We start from the raw sequence: 14,572 nt of genomic DNA on the forward strand, positions 1-14,572 counted from the left end.
CTCGTTTCATAAAATATGTTTATATGGACATTTTTTATTTAATTGGATTTCTTAATTATACACTTAAATGTATGTATAATTGATGTTTAATAACAACTTGTACGAATTTATTAAAATTTATTCGACATTTGTAGCAAATACGAATGCAAAAGTATTATCATCCATGGGGCGTTTACAATATTGTTCGCGTTATAAGTCATTTATAAATTTATATGTACAAGTGGTTGTTAAACATCAATCATTTATATAAACATTTCAATGTATAATTAAAAAACCCAATCAAATAAAAAATGTCAAATTAAACATGTTTTATGAAACGAGATTTAAAAATAAAAACGTTTAAAAACCTTTTTTTATGAGTTATAACTTCCGTCTTGATATTCTATATATAGAAAATATCCCTCTCTTACAATATCTTTAGATGTTAATAGAAAACTGATTATGATAGATGAGAAATGGTAAAAAATATATACAATACTATATATATATATATATATATATATTTTATTACAGCCATATTGAAATTTCTGTTTCTATATAGGTTGACATATTCTGCGAATATATTCTTGTAACCATGTCGTTATTTATGTCATATCTCATAATTATATTTAATATCAATAATTCCTATACGAAAATAATAACATATCATTAACATAAGTCAAAGAAATCGCATTTTTTTACGCGCTATTAATTCTTGTCTTAACAATGATGGCACAAATATTTAGCATAATTTTGACACTTTTCTTTTCAGCAACACGAAAATTATAATTCGAATAACCACAAACCAGCCGATTAATATGGAAACATCAATCCAAAACATAGGTTTTAACATAGATAACTCTTTTAGTATCGTTGATGGTATCCGCCAATAGCAATGTACTATATCATCAGATGATATGGGACATTGTAAGGGCTCTCGATTAAAGCCGTAAATTGCTTGCACTACCCCTTCGAAAGCAAATCTAAAGTAATTTATGTAGCTGACGTAGAAAAGGCTTACTGGCATGTGACTAAGAAAGATCAGATAGCCGGATAGGCAAACCATGACGTTAGTGATAGCAGACGCAAAAAATATGCCATTAGTGGGATTGAAAATTACACCCAGACACAAACCTATGCCCTCCGAAACCAAACTTGTTAAAACTAAGATGAGTAAAAACATGAAAAATCGATACCATTCCATAGATTGGCTTGTTAATAAGTATGAAATGCTTGAGTAAATAAGACAGAATAATATCTGCAACGGCACGGTGATTACCAGGGTAGCCAGATAATAACTCTTTAGCTGGTACCAATTGTTGAAGCATTCCTTCTTCAGAATGGCCAACTCCAAGGGGAACGTCAACGTGGCTGGTATCAGAGTACTGTGTGTTATGTAAGTTACACTTATAACCAAATAATTAATATTATTAAATGTCTTGTTGCCATTGTCGCCAGCATGCTGGAATAATAAGCCCAACATAATAGCCACGAAAATGTGAAGGATGACTATAAGCCAAATTAACGTCCAATTTCGAAACAATAGCAGCATAGAACGACATAAGAGTACCATGAATTTCATCATCTCGGAAGGCGGTTTCATCTTTAATTTCACATTTAAGTCGTGCTCGTTCAAGGTCGTTTCCTCGATGCACAGTTTTAAGGGTGTCATGGTCCTTTGGAAATGCTTAGCTGCTGTAATCAGTTGATTGTTGTAATTCCCGTACTCCCCGCTAACTACTTCCAGCATGTAATCCGCAGGATTGTGATATTCGGGACACTGAAAACCTTGCTGGGCAAAATAATTTATCGTATTGGCAGGCATATCAGCGTACACACATTGACCATCTTCTATGAGATAGATATGATCAAACAATTGATAAATCGCGGCGCTCGGCTGATGGATGGTACAGATGATTGTTCTGCCATTCTTCGCTAAAGTCTGCAATACGGAAATACACTGTAAGGACGCTAGCGAGTCCAGGCCAGTGGTCGGCTCGTCCAGGAACATTATCGGCGGATTATCGATCAGTTCCAGAGCAATGCTAAATCTCTTCTTCTCTCCTCCACTGAGCCCATTAATCTTCGTTTTCTTTATCGTCGTTAGATTCAATGTCTTCAGAATATTGTCGATCAGTAGTTGCCTGAACGTATGCGTCACGTTACCGATCTTTAGATAGGTCGCTATCATCATGCTCTCTTGGACGGTCAAGAGATCATGCAGGTAGTTCGTCTGCTGGATGTAACATAAGTCATTTTTATAGTTGCTCACATTTTGTTTATCCTGATCGTTATATTCGATATTTCCCGTCAATCGTCCCTGATGGAATCCACTCAGAATGTTGAGTAGTGTAGACTTGCCGGCACCGGACGTTCCCATGATGGCAGTCAATTCTCCAGATTTGAAAAGTCCATTGAGGCCCTTTAAAATCTGCTTCTTGCGTCTGCGATATCCGATCTGAACCTCGTACGATATATCCTTGAATTGGATGTCGATCATTCGTGTCTTCAGCGTGGTTAATTTATTTTGAGACATGACTTGTTGATTTGATTAATTTATTAACAAAATCTTTGGCTTGTGCGTCTTTTTATCTGTCATGTGCTCTCCTTGTATCTCTATCAATTAATGTTTAACGGGTGCAGAAATATTGTGAAAACTGTCTGACGTTAACGAATTATTTATGTGTAATACACGTTCGTACGTGGTTATTTTGTTCTGATTGCAGTTAAAAGATTGATGTCAAGTTTTGATTTCGAAATTTTATCATGTTTCATTTAATATTCGTAAACACATAATGTAGAATATAATTTATAATTTTCTCCGAATTTTTACGCTTCTTAGAAGCACAAGTATTTTGCAATGTGTACAACTAATATCATCCTCGGTTTTCTATATGCACATATAGACACCAGTAATAAATTAACAAATAAATAAATTATGTTAATATTGTAATTATTTAATAGTACAATTTGTTACAGAATATTTATTTTATTCTATACTTTGTTATATATTATATACACTTTGCATATCATGCATATCATGTCATTTTCATGTCATTCATTTCCTTAATGTTCTTAATTGAAACTATAGGTTCTCTTTTAATTGCGAATTGAATCTGATTACGTGCAAAATGTTTTTTTAAAAAGTTTTCGTAAACTTCAATATAATTGTTGCTTCAATCAGATTTAATCAAGTTCTCTTTGCTCACCTGAAATACAACAACAAAAAATTATTTAATAATATTTGATATAACAAGAATGATTAAATGCATGATTACGTACGATTAATGTTGTCTAAAGATAACATATTAAGAAGAAGAAATATTAACCTAAATAATATCAAAGATAGCTGATATCATAGATTTAATTAAATTGATAAAATTATAAAAAAAAGATACAGTCGGACTTCTTATCCTACGGACCCTCTTATCCTACGACAAAAAATCCTCTCATGCTACAACCGCGAAAGGGGAATTATACCATCACTTTCAAATTTTTGTCGTAGGATCAGAGGTCCGACTGTATTTGTTGTGGATTTCAGAGAAAAAAAGTGATTTTGAATTTGCACTTAATGTATTTTTTATTTGATTATATTTTGTGAAGTTTATCGAGTAATTTTTCCGTAATAAGTTTGATGTAATATGTATAAATACAAAAAAAAATTATATATGGGCAAATAATAACAATAATTTTATATTGTATAATAAAAAAGTAAATTAATTTTATATTATTAGTATTATTAGATACGTGTTCGATTAATATGTGCACACATGAAAAGATGTTTAATCACTGAATATTACATTAAATTATATATTATTATTATTATATATTATATTTACGACTGGATTACAAGTAAATAAGTAAATAAGTAAAGACAATATTTTATTCTGAAAATTTGTATGTTAAATAGAGTGTCCTATTTAACTCTTATATCTCAATTTCGTTACATTAAAAGGGGAAAACACGGTAATGAAATTAAAAAATGAATATATATTATTATTTATTTTAATATTGTTTATTTATTTTAACGCACAAAATAATAAGAGAAATCAATTGATGTAAAAAAAAGAGTAAAAGGGAGTTCGTAGCGAATAATCTTGTCTTTGACATATGTTATTGATAATAATATTATTATACAATTAAATTATAATTAATAATAATAATTAATAAATTAATTACATGATGACTTTATAAAGTCACCAACCTAAATAACATTCGAAAGGTTTTAGCCGCGTCGCTTGTTGTTTATTAAAAAATTATGAAGAAAAAAATTTTACGTATTATGTTGTTAAGAAGTCACTTCGTAGAGTTATATAAGTATGAATGAGAAAGTGTGCGTGCGTACGTATTACGTTGCACGTTGCACGCACACATGTTATGCGTGCAACGTGCAACGGTCTTTGAAATATTATTTATACATTAGAATATTAGAATAGTAATTTTGACAAAGTTAAGGTCATTGAAAGAGGGCCTGGGATCTGAGCTCTCTTTTTGACATTTTTACAGTATTAATTATGTATGTTACAAATTTTAATTATGTATGTAATATTAACACAATCTAGTACTTGTCTAGTCTTATACTTTTTTTGTTTTTGACGTTATTGCAAATTCGATTTATCTGATTAATACACAATAAGCGGAGTCACTTACCACACACATTATAATTAAAATGATTACATTAGAGATGAAAGACACTTTTTATCGACACGTGTTAACTAACTCGAATCTAGCGTTATATGTCGGAGCGAGCGATGTTATCTCGAATAAATTATGACAAAATGATTCAGCACTTTATATTTTATTCGCAATTTATAACCGTTTCACACGATGCGATTTTTCATGCGAGTTTGCTTATGAGAATAAGTCTTACTAATCATCGTGCAAGCTACACAGTTAAAAATGTTGCGATAAAGATAATCGGATATTTGATAGCCACTCTCTTCGCATCTGCTCCTATACATTATGAGATGTGGAGAGGGAAACACATATAGTTCATCAAGTATGGACTACGTAACGCAATTTAAAAGTGAATGTAAAAAAAGAAGAGCACAAATCTGCGGTCAATAGCTGTCTTTTTCTAGTCAATATCAAAATATATGATAGGTCAATACAAAGGGGAGGGGTTACGCGACCACTTGCTATCTCCCTCTTTTTTATAGGGTCTGATTCATCTAAAATCTAAAATAGAGATAGCGCAGTCCATATTTTGGATTTGTGATACATTCGATACTCACACGGTTTTCGCTTGCGCGCGTTCTTCCTCCCATTCCATATCGCATGAGCGTAGAGGCAGATGAACAAAAGATAAATAAATAATAAATTTATAATTTTATATATTTTATAAATTATTACGTTTTTTAAATAAACCTCTTTATTAAATTAATAAGGAATGTACAAAGGCGTGAAAGAGCTAAACAAATGTAACTTTAAAAACAATGATTTAATATATTAATCCAATAAATAGGAAAAGACTAAATAACATAATGGCGCAATTATATCAAATAATGAGCAAATTGATATCACTATGCAAAAAATTAAAGGGCCACTTTCTTCCATATAAAAAAGGTCAATTTTCAAGTAGTTGCAACTTGCTCAAAAACAATCGGAATAAGATCAATAAAAAAGCGTTTTAAAGCTTGAAGTTTCTAGTTTTAGAATCTTTTAAATAAATTTCAATTTTTTCTATTCGTTAGAAAATTACATTGTAAGAAAGCGGCGTCCGTCGATTAAACAAATTTTTCAAAAGTTTGTCCAAGAATACTAAATTTAAAAAAAATCCTAGCACAATTTCAATAATTGGATATTAAAGAGCAGAGTTTTAGCTTTAATTTCTTCTTTTTAACAAATATTCTATGATTTTTTTTCGCCGAGTTATTCGTTATTAAAGCAAAATCGAGCTATTGACTTTGAACGCTTATACCTAGTGAAAAAATAATCGTGTAATAATCATTAATTTAAGTTTTTGAAATGTATAGAAAAAAACTTAACACTTTGGCCTTTTGTACGGGTAATTGAAATGCTTTTTACTTGTAAATGTTGTAAAGTTCATGAAAATTTCGTTGAAATATGTTTCAGTTTGATTTTTCAGCTAAAATATTGTAAGATAAGAGAAAGATTACAGTAGTACATAGAGATTAAATTTTTAATATTTTACTTAATCTTAATGAGTCAGTCAGATAGGATATTGTATTAACTTCTTTTGTTTTTTGGTCTCCTATCCTCTGTCGACGTTTCACATATGTTATGAATTGGATGTCGATCATTCGTGTCTTCAGCGTGGTTAATTTATTTTGAGACATGACTTGTTGATTTGATTAATTTATTATCAAAATCTTTGGCTTGTGCGTCTTTTTATCTGTCATGTGCTCTCCTTGTATCTCTATTAATTAATGTTTAACGGGTGCAGAAATATTGTGAAAACTGTCTGACGTCAACAAATTATTTATGTAATACACGTTCGTACGTGGTTATTTTGTTCTGATTGCAGTTAAAAGATTGATGTCAAGCTTTGATTTCGAAATTTTATCATGTTTCATTTAATATTCGTAAACACATAATGTAGAATATAATTTATAATTTTCTCCAAATTTTTACGGTTCTTATAAGCACAAGTATTTTGCAATCTGTACAACTAATATCATCCTCACTATTCTATTTACACATATACGCACGAGTCTCTATAAATTGTGTTAATATGTTAATTATTTAATACGAGTTATTACAGAATATTCATTTTATTCTTCATTTAACATATATATTAGATGTACTGCATGATATTGCATATCATGCATAGTGCATATCATATCATTCACTTCCTCAATATTCTTAATTGAAACCAGTTTCTCAAGAAACTTTTCAAAAGTTTTTGTGATCTTTAGTGTAAAAGTTGCTTCAATCAAGTTTCTTTTTACTCACCTGCAATACAACAACAAAAAATTATTTAATGATATTTGATATCGCAATAAGAATGATTAAATGCATGATTAAGTATGATTATTTCTAAATATTAAGAAAAAGAAATATTTACGCAGACAATATTACATGAAAGGTAACTGATACCAAAGGTTCAATTAAATTAAGAAAAAAGTACTAGTTACGTCATCTGACAATGAGAGAAAAAAGTGATCTTGAATTTGCACTTGATGTATTTTTTATTTGATTATTATATTTTGTAAAGTTTATCGAGTAATTTTTCCGTAATAAGTTTGATATAATATGTATAAATATAAAAAAATTATATATTCGCAAATAATAACAATAATTTTACATTGTGTGATAAAAAAGTAAATTAATTTTATATTATTAGTATTATTAGATACATAAAGAGATAGTATAGAGGCAATAGGAGCAAAGAGATTTGTTTTGAATGTGGGTTAAATTTTTGAATTCTATTAGTGTATCAGAAAGTTTTATTAATAATTAGTACATTAATGAATTCTTTGACAATGTTAAAATAAAATACGATACAAACGTTTCGATCCTTGTTCGGATCCTCTTCAGCGTAATGTGTGAAAAGATAATAAGCGTAATTAATAAGTATAAGATCCCGAATTATTCATATTCGCAAGTCAAATCGTAACGAAATAGCCGCATACTGTCAGTTTATAATTAATTCATAAGGTAAACATTACATCATTCGCTATTCTGTCGGATTAAAGAGTTAACGTTTATTACGCGAGTATATGATGTCACATATTCTATGATGTTCGACTATAAGTTATTCGTGATGTTTTTCTATATGAACTAATGACTCTTTCAAATGTGTTCATTTTTTCCGTCAAGCATTTTTCGGAGGTTTCCAAGCCACGAGACGTGCAATATATAGGTGAGGGGAAAAAAGATTCTAGTATGAAAAAATTAAACCAAATCAATAACTGACATCGAATTGATGTTTTGTTGAACAAATTTGTAAAATAATAAGTGACAATAATTAAATAAATAAATTCGACAATGAAAATAGATTAAGTAAATCAAATAAAATAAAAGATGAATAAATGAAACTAAAAATAAATAAAATTGCTTACTGGAAGTAGATTCTTCGGTTATCTGTCCACTTAACTTATTCTTTATATCGTGCTGTTATTATACGTGTAACTGAGATGGAAGATTAAGCGGTACTGCGATTACGTGAACAAAATATGAGAAGAGGTCGTTTTTAGGTGACGTCATATCTTCGGTATTTACATTCTGTGTCTATTTGTAGATCAATGCTGTTTGTTCGTCGTTTTATATGTAAGATTTCCGATATCAGTCTTTTAGCGTAAATAGGCTCATTATTAAAAATTTGCATATTATCCCCATTAAATTCATGATTGTGTGTCAAGCGGTAGTCAAAAATAACCTAATAGATAGTACTACTTTTCTTCATGTTGGTCTTATGTTCATTAATTCTAGTTCTAAGTTTTCTGCCCGCTTGACCAACATATGAGACATTGCAATCCGAGCAATTGATTTTATATACTACATTTGTTTTTGTAGGATTTGGGATCGAATCTTTATGAGTTTTGATGAATTTATTATTTTTGTTCATACTGTAATAGGCTAGTTTAATATCAACATCTTTTAGAACATTTTTCATTTGTTCTGTTAGCGATGCTAAATACGGAATAGTAAAAAATGAGGTACTTTTGGAGGCAGGAGTGTTTCTATAATTTGATGTTTTTTTAATTAAGTACTTTATACGTTTGTTCATTGTTTTAAAAATCAAGTCAATTGCGTAAGAATTTTCAGTTGAGATCTTTATTACATGCTTAAAATTCTTTTCATGATAAGTCGGGTTTGATAATAAAAATGCTCTATCGATTAAGCCTATTATTGTGCCACGCTTTTGGTTCAACGGATGTTGAGAATGGAAATTCAGATATCTGCCCGAAAAAGTATTCTTATGGTACCAGTCGAATATTATGTAGTTGTTTTTTAAAAAAAGTGTCAGGTCTAAAAAGTTTAATTTATTATGATCACTGGTTTCCACTGTAAATTGTATTCTGTTGTGGAAAGAGTTAAATAAGATCACTGTCTTGTCAATAAAATTGGAAGGTACCGATATTAATACGTCGTCAACTTCAATAATATTAGTATTCGAAAATTATGTATAATATGTGAAATCTTTTTTGTTAATAGACAATGAGCGACGGCTAAAAAACCTTTGAAATGTTATTTAGTTAGAGTGATGACCTTGATTTTAATGGTGTTTTTGAAATGTTATTTGTAGACTAAAGTAGTGATCTTGACAACAAGTCAAGGTCATTCAGAGAGAGCCGGGATCTGAGTTTCTTTTTCAGCATATGTACAGTATAATTACGTATGTACATACTAATGTTTAATTATGAACATACGTAATATATTAATACTCTAGCACTTGTCTAGTCTCACACTTTTTTTATTTTTCACTTTGTTGAAAATTCGATTTATCTGATTAACGTACAAGTGCGAGAAGTCACTTTTATCACATAAATTATAAATAATTAAAATAATTACATTAAAGACGCTTCTTGTCAATCTACTGACTAATTGTCAGTCGAATCTTGTACGTGTAGACACGTGGTGTAGTTTACGAATGAGTCATCCAATTAATAATGAATGTGTGTTAAGGTCTAATAGATTAGAGCGATTCATGATATACATACCTCGAGTTACAAGAGAAAATGGCTTAGCACTTTATATTTCATCGGCAATTTATACCGGTTTCCATGACTCAATGTTTTATGCGAGTTTGCTTGAGGAAAGGCTTTATAATCATCGCAAACTACGCAGTTAAAAACGTTGCTTGCTGAATGTAATCAGATTTCTTTACATCTACTCCTACCTTTGCATTATGTATTAAAAAATGTGGAGAGGGAAACATATACGGCTAAACCAGAGAAATTTACAGGCCAAATTTACACGTACACGATTTGCGCTTGCGCATGTCTCTCCCCATATTTTATATCACATAAATGTAAGGACAGATGCAAAAAAAGTGGGCTACGAAAAATCCGACTTCTGGCATCGCTCTGGTAGCGTGCAGTATGTTAGTTTTTACACAATGGAACACGAGTGCTATTTTTTTCTTTATACTTTGTTGTTAGGTCCAATAAACAGCCAATAAAAACTAGCGACTATTAGATCACGTGACAACGTTTACGTGATTGCATCACTGAATCCGGAAAAATTCTCTTCCGTTGACATGCAAAAATAAATAATTCTTCTTTCTTGATTTTCTTCTTTATTCTCTGTATATTCTGTGAATATCTATAATGTCAGACACGATGAATCGCGAAACTCGTGCTAAACGTTACATCTCATTGTCAGTTCTGTCCTGCAAAAATGAATTTTATTTTAAGAAAGCACACTTTTATTCTTGAATTAAAATTAAGATAAGCTTAGACAAGAAGGACATAACCGATTTCAGATATAGGAGAATATTTCAGAAACAGAATTTTTAGATTAATTGATTATCAATTGATTTAATTACACTGATCAACAAAATAAAATTTTTTTGCCTTAAATTCTATATCAAATCATTTCTGGTAGATTTTTAGTGTTGATTACACTGACCATAAAAATGGTCGTCATGTATATGTCAAAGTAATCATATTGTCAAGACAAATTTGATATTGAACAGTGTTATTTTTTCCCGCAACTTCTCAATTTTTATATTAAAAATTTGATGTGTATGTAATTTCTTGATAAATGGATAATAAATTTATAATTTATAATTTTATAAATTTATCTATTCGGCAAATTTATAATTTTATAAGGAAAACTAGTATAAATATACCAGTATAAATAAGCCAGTATGTGTTAATTGATCACGGGAAACATTGTATGTAACACAAAAACTGGTTGCAAAAATAGTGAAAAAGAGAGAAAAAATTATACAACCTGCATTAACAGATAATTACATAAGTAAAAAAACGATGCAAACATGAACTGTAAGGACTGTGCGATGTGCAAATAAACTGCTAATTTATGACACAAAATATTTTATATAATATATAGGACTTAAGTAGGTACTTCAATTCGGATAAAGAACACATAAAAGTAGTTTATATAAACGTATATGTGTGTGTAATTTAGTTGATCACTCTCTTCCAAGGTATAATCATTTTTATTCTTAATGATTACAAAGTTTCACAATCAGTCAATGTCAAGCTGCTTATCTTTAAGATATCTAAAGATATGCGAAATGTTATATGGTTTAACTTGTTTGTATAAGTAATATAATAATATTTTTTTACCTTGATAATCTTCAAACTTTATTAATTAAGTTTATACAAATGTTAGGGTAAAGTCCCACGCGTTTTCTGTAAGGTTATTATACATTGTAAAATGTTACATACTTCACTTTCGATAAGAACAAAAAATAATTACATCTCATTTTTCAAACTTTTTTTGTTAATAATTTTTTAATAAACAATGACCGACGGTTAAAACTTTTTGGAGGTTGCTAAGAACAGTGACCTTGACAACATATATCAAAGTCAAGGTCATAGGAGTTGGGTCCCTTTTGCTGAAGGTTTATCCTGTAAGCGCGATGGCTATAATTCTGGAGTCAATAAGATACATAGGATGTTGAAATTAATTTTTTGCATTTTTTTTTGTCTCCCGTCCGTCGAAGTTGGTTCCACGTGTTATGAGCATCTTGTACAGAATTTATGATAATTTTAAGTTTTTTTATAATCAGCACGTAATCAAAAGACTTATGATCTATTTAACCTTTAGACTGCCATAAGCCGCAAAGCTACTTTTGTGGCTCTGAATGTGCTAATAAAATAGTGGTATTTACCAGAGTTGGGAAAGTTACTTTATAAAAGTAACACACATTCGTTATCGTTATAGTTCTTTTTTCCGAAAAGTAACTCGTTACCGTTACTCGTTACTAATTTTAAAAAATAACTCGTTACCGTTACCGTTACTCAAAAAGTAACGAATCGTTACAATTTTCGTTACTTTTTTTGTACATACAATTCAAACTTTACATAAAAATTTTTTTAATACAAGATCAAATCATTTAATACAAGAATCAAATTAAATTAAAAATTTACACTAAACACTAAAAATTTTTAAACATTATTTTGCATTAAAGCAATCAAAATGATATAATTTTGATGGTGACATCGCTATTGATATAAAGTGTGTAATAATTTTGATAATAAATTATTTTAAATAAGAGAAACTTTAAAAAAAAATTATAAACAAGCTTTCTTAAATACTTTTAGATGTTGTAAATGTAAATAAAGTGATTTTCTTATTGTTAGTTTACTTTCAATAGATTTGTAAATATGATCAAAATCGCTTTCTTCACGTCTCTTTAATTTTTTTAATTTTAAAATTTTAACATGATACGATAATTTTGATAATGTCAAATTCTTGATTAATCATTAAATTATCTGTCTACTTAAATGTTTTTTTACGAAGTAGAAAGATACTAGGAAGAGATTCCAGTGCAATTTCTATGTGATACTGCATTTCAATACTTATCAATCCCTAAGTTGAATTTCGAGCATATGAGCACATGCATGTCTACAGTATATGTTACATGTACTATATAAAATGTGCTCATATACATGAAACGAAAAATATCTATATTTCTTTATTTGAAAATTATATTAAAAAAAAGTATAGTATATTCAAGTATATCCGAAAAAAATGCCAAACAGCACAGAAAGACCAAAAGAGATCTTAAAGATATTTAAAAGACAATAAGACGTCTTTAAGTTGTCTTTTAAGTATCTTTTAAAGATGTGTGCTATCTGGAAAGTAACGATAAAAGTAACTGTTAATTTCGTTACTCGTTATTGAAAAATGTAACGAAGTTATTTTTTCCGTTACAAACAAAAATTTGTAACGCTGTCACCGTTACAGTTACCAAAAAAAGTAACGTGTTACTTCCCAACACTGATATTTATTAATAAATTACATATTAATACATACGTGTATGTATTAATATATTTATAATTTATTAATTAAATTAGCGAGTATATAGTATGTGTATTTACGTTCCTATGTGTGTGCGTGCGTATGTGTGTCTGTATAGCATTAAAATTTTTGTAGTATTTTTTAATTATATACTAAGCATATATTTGACAAAATAATTATGTTATTTCTTACACTATAGACATAGCATACACATATATAAAAATCATAAAATGTAACAAAAAAATATAAATAAAACTTACAAAAATTGAAAAATAATACAATATACAAAAAATATAATACAAAAAATATGATTATTAAATTTTTCATTTATTTGAAAAACTATATAATTTCTCCACAAATATACAAAATGTAATACAAAAAATATGTTTACTAAATTTATTTATTTATTTTTAAAAATATATCATTTTTCCGCATAAGCTTATACATTTATAGTCATTCATATTGTCAATACTGCTCTTACAATTAGAGTCAAAATTTCATAAATCAGTTTTCAGAATAATCGGAATCAGTAACACCGAAAACCCCCAAATACACTAGTCTTGAGAAAATAAACATTTTTTAAATTGTTTACCTCCGTTCCTTGCCGCAAAGCTACTTTTGTGGCTCTTACTACCCGGTAAAAAATTTGTTATGTATAATTATATATGATATATGACCATATAAAATAATATAGAAATATATAAAATTTTATATAAGTTATGTATAATTATATATAATAATATATGACTTGTTGTATAATTATATATAATTTTATATTAATGTTGGCTAAATGTCAGTCAACGATAATACGAAATTATGCATACTATACATAACTATACATAACTTATACAGAATTTTATATATTTCTATATACTTTTATATTGTTATATATAATTATATATAAGAAATTTTTACCGGGTGAAACTCGAAATTTTATGCAACGTGCCTGTTATCTATATATATATAAATTTTTCAGGAAAAAAAGCACTATTTTAATGCAAAAATAGCGACAGCGTAAAGGTTAATCATGTTTTTATTAAATTTTCTGAGCGTAAAATATCTGTTTTTAACCATATGTCGCTTTTATAAATTTGCGTAATTATTGTCACTAATTTTAAGTTCTTTTTGAAATACATATAGAATACATTTTATAAAATGACATAAAAATGAATTCTTTTCGAATAGCTTGTGTTATCTGGGTAGTTAACATATGTAGATTCGTCTCATTGAAATCTTTTTTTTTCTGTAACTTTTTATATTAACTTATTATAATTAATTAATTATTTCTAATATATATTTTATATTTATTTGTGTATTATATTTATTTGTTTTAATTAATTTATATAAATTAACCATTTCTATTAAAATTTACTACTTCTCTCTCTCTCTCTCTCGTTATAAAATTCTTTACTGTTTTTTCTATTGTGCATCCCAATAAAAAATTTCTTATGTATAGCTATACAGAATTAAATATAATTATACAGTATTCTACACAATTGTGTATAATTATATATAAAAATTTTTTACCGGGTATATATATATATATGTTAACTAATAATTGCGCAAATTTATAAAAGCGATATTTTTAAAAACTATAATTTACAATAATATATATTTACTAGCGTTTTACTTTAAAGATTTAATAAAATAAACACGCTGACGTAATATATATTATATATATCTTCGAGAGAGA

General features: G+C 28.4%; 1 pseudogene; it reads right to left on the bottom strand.

Moving 5' to 3' along the window:
- Positions 1-9,778, bottom strand: LOC140675872 (ATP-binding cassette sub-family G member 1 pseudogene; annotated as a pseudogene).
- Between the last annotated feature and the right edge of the window lie 4,794 nt (positions 9,779-14,572).

This window comes from Anoplolepis gracilipes, chromosome 2 (assembly GCF_047496725.1).
Source record: "Anoplolepis gracilipes chromosome 2, ASM4749672v1, whole genome shotgun sequence".
Lineage (NCBI taxonomy): Eukaryota > Metazoa > Arthropoda > Insecta > Hymenoptera > Formicidae > Anoplolepis > Anoplolepis gracilipes.